This window comes from Lynx canadensis, chromosome D2 (genome assembly GCF_007474595.2).
Source record: "Lynx canadensis isolate LIC74 chromosome D2, mLynCan4.pri.v2, whole genome shotgun sequence".
In the NCBI taxonomy this organism is placed as follows: Eukaryota; Metazoa; Chordata; class Mammalia; order Carnivora; family Felidae; genus Lynx; species Lynx canadensis.
The window spans coordinates 23,624,067-23,633,041 of NC_044313.2; the positions used below are offsets into that span (position 1 = coordinate 23,624,067).

General features: G+C 37.7%; 1 non-coding gene across 1 annotated transcript; it reads left to right on the forward strand.

Annotated features, from left to right (window-relative positions):
- Positions 1–8,023: 8,023 nt before the first annotated feature.
- On the forward strand, positions 8,024–8,130 carry LOC115527843. Its single transcript, XR_003973075.1, has one exon. It is a non-coding gene; the product is annotated as a U6 spliceosomal RNA (small nuclear RNA).
- Positions 8,131–8,975: the final 845 nt, after the last annotated feature.

The following is an 8,975-nucleotide window of genomic DNA, read 5'->3' on the forward strand; positions in this document are numbered from 1 at the left end:
TAAGTACCCATCATGTCCCTAACAAAGTATGAAGGAATGTGGAATTAGAAAACCTGTCCCTCTAGTGATACTGCTAGACAAACAATCAAAATGTGACAAATAATGGAACAAGGAATGACACATCATGGCAAATAGCCAAATTGTGGGTATTTTCCATGAGATTGAATTAAAAAAAAAGATTTAAGTTCTGGGTTTTTCAACATTCAGAATAATTTTAAAAATTTAACTAAAAAGAGATTTCAAAATAATTACTCTATTAGGACAGTGATACCTATGAACTGTAAAACATTTAAAAATATTTTAAAATTAAAAAGAATAAATAAAATAAAAAGAAACTAAAAATTGCTATTATAACAACTCCTAGGAATATTCCATTTCAACATTTTCATGGATAGAATTGTATTGTATCTTATGGCTTTTTTGTTTTTCCATGCTTATTGAATGCTTTTGGAAGTCAGCAAGGAAGTCTCAAATAGTCTAAAAATCTCTGGAAAGATAACAAAGATTTTGGCATGCTTATCATGCTGACACTATTCCAAGGTCATGGAATTATGACTAAAAGAAGCTTTCTTGGTAAACCCTGCAAACCATAGACCACTATGAAACAAACTGAAGAGGACACAAAGAGGTGGAAAAACACTCTATGCTTGTGGATTGGATGAACACTGTTAAAATGTCCATACTATCCAAAGCAATCTATACATTTAATGTAATCCCTACCAAAATACCACCAGCATTTTTTTTTCTTGCAGAGCTATAACAAACAATCCTAAAATCTTATGGAGCCACAAAAGACCCTCAATAACCAAAGCAATCCTGAAAAAGAAAAACAGAACTGGATACCTCACAAATCCAAATTTACAAGTCTATAGTCATCAAAACGGTATGATACTGGCACAAAAACAGACACATAGATCAATGGAACATTATAGTAAACTCAGAAGTGGGCCCACAAATGTATGGCCACCTAATTGTCGACAAAGCAGGAGAGAATATCCAATGGGGGGGAGGGGCAATCTCTTTGACAAATGGTGTTGGCAAAATTGCATTGTGACATGCAGAAGAATGAAACTGGACCATTCTTTTAACCACACATAAAAATAAATTCGAAATGGATAAAGGACTTCAGTGTCAAACAGGAAACCATCAAAATCCTAGAGGAGAATACAAGCAGCAACCTCTCTGAGCTCAGCCACAGCAATTTCTTACTAGACACTCACCAGAGGCAAAGGAAACAGAAGCAAACATGAACTAATGGAACTTCATCAAGATAAAATTCTTCTGCACAGCTAAGGAAACAATCAACAAAGCTAAAAGGCAACCAATGGAATGGAGAAGTTATTTGCAAATGACCTATTGGATAAAGAGTTTGTATCCCAAATCTCTAACAAACTTATCAAACTCAACACCCAGAAAACAAATAATCCTGTTAAGAAATGCACAGAAGCCATGAATGGACCCTTTTCCAAAGGAGACATCCAGATGGCTAACAACACATGAAAAGATGCTCAACATCAATCATCAAGGAAATACAAATCATAACCACAATGAGATAACACGTCCTATCTGTCAGAATGGCTAAAATTAACACAAGAAACAGGTGTTGGTGAGGATGTGGAGAAAGGCGAAGCCTCTTGCACCGCTAGTGAGAATGCAAACTGGTGCAGCCACTTGCGAGAACAGTATCAAGTTTCCTCAAAAACTAAAACTGACACTACCCTACAATCCAGCAATGGCACCACTAGGCATTTGCCCAAAGGATACAAAAATACAGATTCAAAGGGACACATGCACCCTGATGTTTACGGCAGCACTATCAACAGTAACCAAACTATGGAGAGTGCCCGAATGTCCACTGACTGATGAATGGATAAAGAAGACGCAATGCATATATACAATGGAATATTACTCAGCCACCGAAAAGGATGAAATCTTGCCATTTGAAATAATGTGGATGGAGCTAGAATATATTATGCTAAGCAAAATAAGTCAGAGAAAGACAAATACCATATGATTTCACTCATATGTGGAATTTAAACAAAACAAATGAACATGGTGGTGGAGGGAGAAGAGGGAAACAAATCAAAAGAGACTCTTAGCAATAGAGAACTGAGGTTTGATGGAGGGACGTGGGTTGAAGATGGACTAGATGGGTGATGGGTATTAGGGTACTTGTTGTGATGAACACTGGGTGTTGTATGGAAGTGATAAATCAGTGAAATCTATTCCTTTAACCAGTATTGCACTGTATGCTAATTAACTAAAATTTAAAAGAAAAACAAAAGCAAGCAAGCTAGCAAAAGAAAGAAAGAACAACCAAGATGCTTTCTTGGGAGAGTTTAGAGATGAAAATGTTTTAATGTCTACAAAGTTGATGACACATTCTTGGCATCAATGAGAATTGGTTGAGGAGACCGCTACACTCATGGGAAATACATACAGCTGAGTATATAGGGTATGTGTCTTGCACTGATCAATAATAGATAGTATCACTTGGTACAAGCTAAATACATGGTGAAGATCTTTAGGTCCACGGACTGGCAGCGCCAGGCATAGGCCTGGAAGCTTGTTAGAAATACACAAACTCCGCTCCATCTGATTCACTAAGAAACCTTTTTTCCAATATTCCTAAGTGATTCTTCTGCACGTAAAGTTTTAAAATACTTTCAAACACACATCAAGATTGTTCCATGGTTGGGGGGGGGGGCGGTGCTCAGTGAAGTCAGGGAGGTTGGAGGAGCTCAGGAAACCCTCTTGGTGTACCAAGAGATTTCAACTTGAGTTATGAAGAAAACAAGTAATAACAATCAACTGTCAACCAAAGCAAAACAGGATCTTTAGGTGTATATACACACTCTGGAAACAATCATAAAGATGAGCAACAGTAAGTGACCAGTGGTTTAAATTCAAGTTACGAGTGACAAACTTGAAGTTGAAGACCGTCTATCCATTAGTGCAATTCTCCCGCCATTTGGAGGAAAGGTAGCCTTAAAAATGTATCTGAAAATTACCAAAGGTCATAATTTGAGAAACATGAGATTCTGTCAGTGTTGAAAAACAAAGTTCTTGTCCCACTTTAGAAAAAAATTCATGGGGCGCCTGGGTGGCGCAGTCGGCTAAGCGTCCGACTTCAGCCAGGTCACGATCTCGCGGTCCGTGAGTTCGAGCCCCACGTCGGGCTCTGGGCTGATGGCTCGGAGCCTGGAGCCTGTTTCCGATTCTGTGTCTCCCTCTCTCTCTGCCCCTCCCCCGTTCATGCTCTGTCTCTCTCTGTCCCAAAAAAAATAAATAAAAAACGTTGAAAAAAAAAAATTTAAAAAAAAAAATAAATAAATTAAAAAACATTAAAATTTAAAAAAAAGAAAAAAATTCATTTTTAATTATGCACTACATAAAGTACTTTCATTTACATCAAAGACAGTCAAAATATACAAAGCCAGGCTAGAGAAATAGGGTTAATAGGACAGCTGAGAATATAACACTTAGATTTTATTGTTATCTTGGAATATTGAAAATCTAGTTATTTTATGTTTTAAATTTGCATTATTGTTCCTACTGCATAATGTACACAATTATAGTAAAATTGTACAGTTGTACAGTCTATAATAAACAATGCATTAGCAAGTTTGGAATTGGAAAAGTATTTTACCGCTGTTTCCCCACCACAAAATTATATGTTACTGATTTCAGTTTATTATTTTTTACCTATTTCCCCCCCAAAATTGGCTAATAGTTTACTACTTGATTATGAAATGGTAATGTAATGATTTTTTTTTTCATTTTTACTTAGGAGAGAGGTTTGTCTCCAAGTATCAGCAGTTGCTTTTTCAAGAGATTCTTTAGCAATTGTCATTGATAAATTATAATAAGCCTTGTTTTAACCTTATCCAATCTCCTATGTAAGAACCAAAGTTACCATCTAACTAGGCGGAACAGAGCAGCAACAGAGAAAAAGTAACTTCAGATGACTATATACACATATTGCTTTAGACCTAGGTGTCTCTAAATAAGTTGTTGGTTAGTTAATGGGTTGATAATTACTTACCTCCCAGGCACAAAGTAGAATTTACATCAGTTTTTCCTCAAAAGAATATTCCCCAGCTTGTCTCAATCAGATTCTCATAGTGTTTTAAAACACTAGGTGGACACAAGACCACTCCTACTTGATCAGAATATGGGTGGAATCTAGGAATCTGTTTTTATCTAAAAGTCCCTAATGCTTCTAATTCATATAAACTTTGAAAACCAATGATTTTCAACATCTTTACCTTAATATAGAAATAATTGCCTTTTAGGGACAAAAAGACTGCAAAACTTTTGCCATCTTTATTCCCTGAATTTCCATACCTTTCTAATGAAATTATTCTGGAAAGATGTAGCATACTATACTGATTATTGACATCTGTTTTGGTAGCTATCCAGTTATCAAGATTTATTGTACAGGGGGGTAAATATTGACCTCAGCATTGGCCTATCATTTACCCATTAACCGTGTTCATCTTTTCTGTCCCAGCAGGACACATTTTATGTGCCTTTACCTGTGGCCACACTGATTAACCATTAATTGACATATGTTAGAGGAATTGAAAAGCAATTCTATTGATGAGAAGAAGAGTAGAAAAATTGATTTATATAGCAAGATAAATGGTCAACATTTTTAAAAAATCAAATGTACTTGCATTTTAGAAAAAAAAGCTTCCATCATAAAACTTGGATGACCACACAAAAGCCAACAGAAAACAAAAGCAATATATAAGAAAACTCTGATATAGCAAGTTTAACCTTTATGATGGAAATATGTTGATCTGTATAGTAGAGGTCAGGGAATCTTCATGGAATGAATGAACCCATTTTCAAAGCAAGTGTCTGTCATATCAGCAGATACAATACTGGGAGGTAGTCCTATAAGGGGAAAAGTAAAAATAAAGAAAGGAAAACAATGTCAGTGTTGGCCACTGTGGACTTCTACCAGAGTCTCCCCAGGAACATGAAGAAAATGACTCTTCATTTCAAGTAAATCTGAGCCACATAGTAAGAGGCTTATTGTACAGATTAATGTGATACAGCCCCTGGGAGGTTGAGCAGGGCAAGTGGAGTGGAAGGAGGTAGAAATTGCAGTTAGGTAATATAAAGTCCCCTGCTCTGCCTTGTACATCCTCAGACTTTTATTCAAACAAAACATAACCATCCTTTCTGAAGGGACAGATGCTTCAGAAGAATTATTTTGTTTTGAGGGGTAGGGGATTTTTTTGGGGGTTGCTTTTTTCTCCAACACTGATCTACTTCATTTCCTCTACATTAAAAACCAGCCAATCAGAATAAATAGCATATGAACATCCTTTTGAAAAAGGGTGCTTTTGAAACCTCGGGCGTCATTCTCAAAAGCACATTGAACACCCTTCGGTGATGGTATTCCTCTGCTTTCTGAAGGAATAGCCCAACCTTCACTTGTGGCAGCATGATCTGTCCTAATGGTTTTTGAGAGGCGTTTGGGGAACCTGACTTCATCTCTGGGTAGAGCTGCCACACAATGAAGTGACCTACTTCACTTCACTGTGAGATGACAGAAAGTCACTGTACTTGAGAAAAGACTAGAGCTGCCATGTCCCCTGGAAGTTTCCCCAGTGGTATTGGGCTAACTTCTTTGTGAGCTACTCCCAATCGTCAGTTTTAAGAAGTGTATTCCTGGCTGTCAAGCCCCAGTGCTGCCTAATTTATACAGATAAAGAGTTCTAATAAGATACTTTAGAAAGTCACTTATGCCATAAGGTATTCACATTATCTCAAGACATTTCTATTTGGCTAATAGGAAATGAAAGTGTGGATTAATGCCTTTCGCATGCCATTAAGAAACTGAGAGGGAGAAGCCTCATTTTGGCCACCAGGGGCCTTCTTCTCATGTCTGTTCACTGCTGTCTCAGCTCATCGCTTTCGGTGATTTCCAAAGAGAAGGATGAGTTTTGACTTCATAGAAAATGAGTTTAAACCAGAAAGTCCATGTGGCCTCCAAACTTTGGATTACTGCCATGGCACGTTGCATTTCACCTTTGATTTAAAGATAGAGAACATGTGGCTTCCTAAAAATGAAAAACTCTTTTGCTCAATTCCCAAAAGGCTAATGCAAGCAGCTGTTAAAGGAGAAATAAAAAGGCAGACACCAGAATTCCAAGTAAGTCAAACGTAGTGAAATTGGGTCACCGATCCCTCTCTGTAACCCTGAGGAGTAATGGGGAGCAAATAGGTATAGTCTTTTTATCTGATCCGTGATCAGGTATATAAATGCTGGGTATTGTCTTAAGTACAAATCCTATAGAATGTGGACTTGGTGAAATTAATGAATAACAAAAATATGGTAAGGTAACAGTGAGTGATTAAGAACCGGGTGCTGTGCTAAGTGTTGTTTATGTACCATTTAATCAAATCCTACCAAACTTGGGAGCCAAGAGCCAGGATTTATCCCCTTTTAAAGATAAGGAAAATTAAGTTGCCAACTTAGGTCTCCATTACCAGTAAAACAGGTGCTATTTAAGGAACAAATAGTCCTATTCTTAAACATACAGCTTTAGCTGCACTTGAAAAAAATAAAAATGATCAACAATAATTCTCTAAAGTGAAATTGCATTGGACAAATGCTTCAACATTTCCCTAAATTAAGGATTTCACAAACAGGATCAAGAGACTGGAGTATTTTGGTATCAAAACCGCTGCAGCTCTGACAAGCCCTTTCTGTCAGCAGATGGCAGTGACTCAGAAGAACAGCCCTGCTCTGCAGAGGTCAACCACCTCCAGATGAAGGTTGAAAGTCTATTCAAGGACATTAAAGTGCACCTTTAAGTTTCTAAATCATGGAAAGTAGGAAAAAATGCCATTTGGAAAGAGCTAAGTGGCAGAGCTAAATCAGGGTGTGCTACATTGCTTTCTTATGTCTTTTCTTTCTATGGACATACAAGTCATAACCTGCATTTCTCTTTGAGATAGTGTTTTAGCTGGTGGATTTGAGGCAAGCTTCACCATGTGAAAACTCACCCTTTTCTTCCTAGATCCTAAATTAACGCCTACTTGTTCCTCAGAGCCCTGTTTTATGTACTCCAAAGGACTGGAGATTTGTAGACCATCTGCCACAAAGGGAGTGAAGCTTCCACCAAGATCCATGTTCTTCATTTTCCCATCCTGGAGCCCCTCCCCCTTCTAGCAGCCAGCCAGACCTGCAAGGAAAATTGTCTCTGACTTACCAGTTAAAGAGAAAACCTTAGACTGTGAGGAGAAGCATGCCATAAAGTCACCAGCTGAATAAACCATTACTGTTTTTAGGGGTTTTTAAATACAGGCAATTTGAATATGTAATTGATTCTGAGCACAGCCTCATCCCATGTGTTCCTCGGTCTACTCAGAACCACATTGTGAATGGAAAACAGCTGGAGTAATATCTGGGGATGATGGAGCCAGTACCTCATGGTCACTACAGTCTCCATGATGGATTTAGGAGGTGGTTTCTTTTGGCTTGGCCCCAAACTGGGGTCTTGGACCCTTGAAATGCCAGGTCCAGAGGCCCACCCCACAGACAGTGCTTGGATGTTTAGCCTATCCCCCCACACTGTTCTCAGAAAGGATATCCCACACATTGTTCTGTAGACAAGCATACAAGTATGTGTTTGGGGGAAACATGGTCTTTAGAAAAGTAAGTCTCCATTCTAGCTCTGAGGTTAAAGAGAGTTAGCTATGATCACAGTTTAAATGTTAAGTTTGACTAGCAGAGAATGACGTCAATCTAAAGCTCTCTTTGGGGGCAAATGTACATTTGGATAAATCCCAAGAAGCCCATAGCTTATGCTGTGACCTTAACTCAACACTTCTAGGATTAGAAAGTTTTACAAGCTGATACCTATTTATTCCAACAAGGTAGAATATTTCTTGTTTAGCAACACATTCAGTACATTAATTTGTATCTGTAATCCCCACTGCCCCTAATAGGCATAGATAAATAAGTACATACATACACTGAAATGGTAAAAGAAACTTGGCTGTCCTCACTTGGGCAGCACATGTACTAAGATTAGAACAATACAGAGAAGATTAGCATGGCTTCTGAGCAAACAGGATACACAAATTCATCAACTGATCAAACATAAACCCTCCAACTGTAAAACTCCCAGAAAATATAGGCAGTAACCTCCTCAACATGATCTTTGGCGACATTTTTTTGGATTTTTCACCACAAGCAAACAACAAAAGCACAATGAAACATGTGGGTCTCAGTCAAACTAAAAAGCTTCTGCACATCAAAGAAGACCAACACAATGAAAAGGCAACCCACCAAATGGTTGAAAATATTTGCAAATCATGTATCTGATAAGGGGCTGACACTCAAGAGATACCAAAACTCCTACAGCTCAACAGTAATAAAAAACAGGCTGGTTAAAAAATGGACAGATCATCTGAATAGACTTTTTTTTCTAAAGAAGAGATATCAACAGGTACATGAAAAAGTGCTAAACATCACTAATGATCAGGGAAATGCAAATCAAACCACTGGATACCACCTTACACTTGTTAGAAAGGCTGTCAACAAAAGAAATGTGTTGGTGATAATGTGGAGAAAAGAAAATTCTAGTGCATTGCTAATGGGAATGGAAATTGGGCAGCCATTATGGAAAACAGTATGGAGGTTCCTCTAAAAATTAAAAATAGAACTATCATATGATGGAGAAATTTCTCTTTCTGGATATTTATCTAAAATAAAGTGAAAACACTAATTGGAAAAATACATACACCCATGGACACTGCGGCATTATTACATAGCCAAGTATGGAAACACCTAGTGTCCAACGATGGATGGACAAAGAATGATTTATATATTAACACAATATATTCATAAAGAGATCTTGGCATTTGCCAGAAGAGGGATGATCTTGAGAGCACCAGGCTATATGCAGAGAAAAATACCTTATGATCTCCTATGTAAAATCTTCAAATGC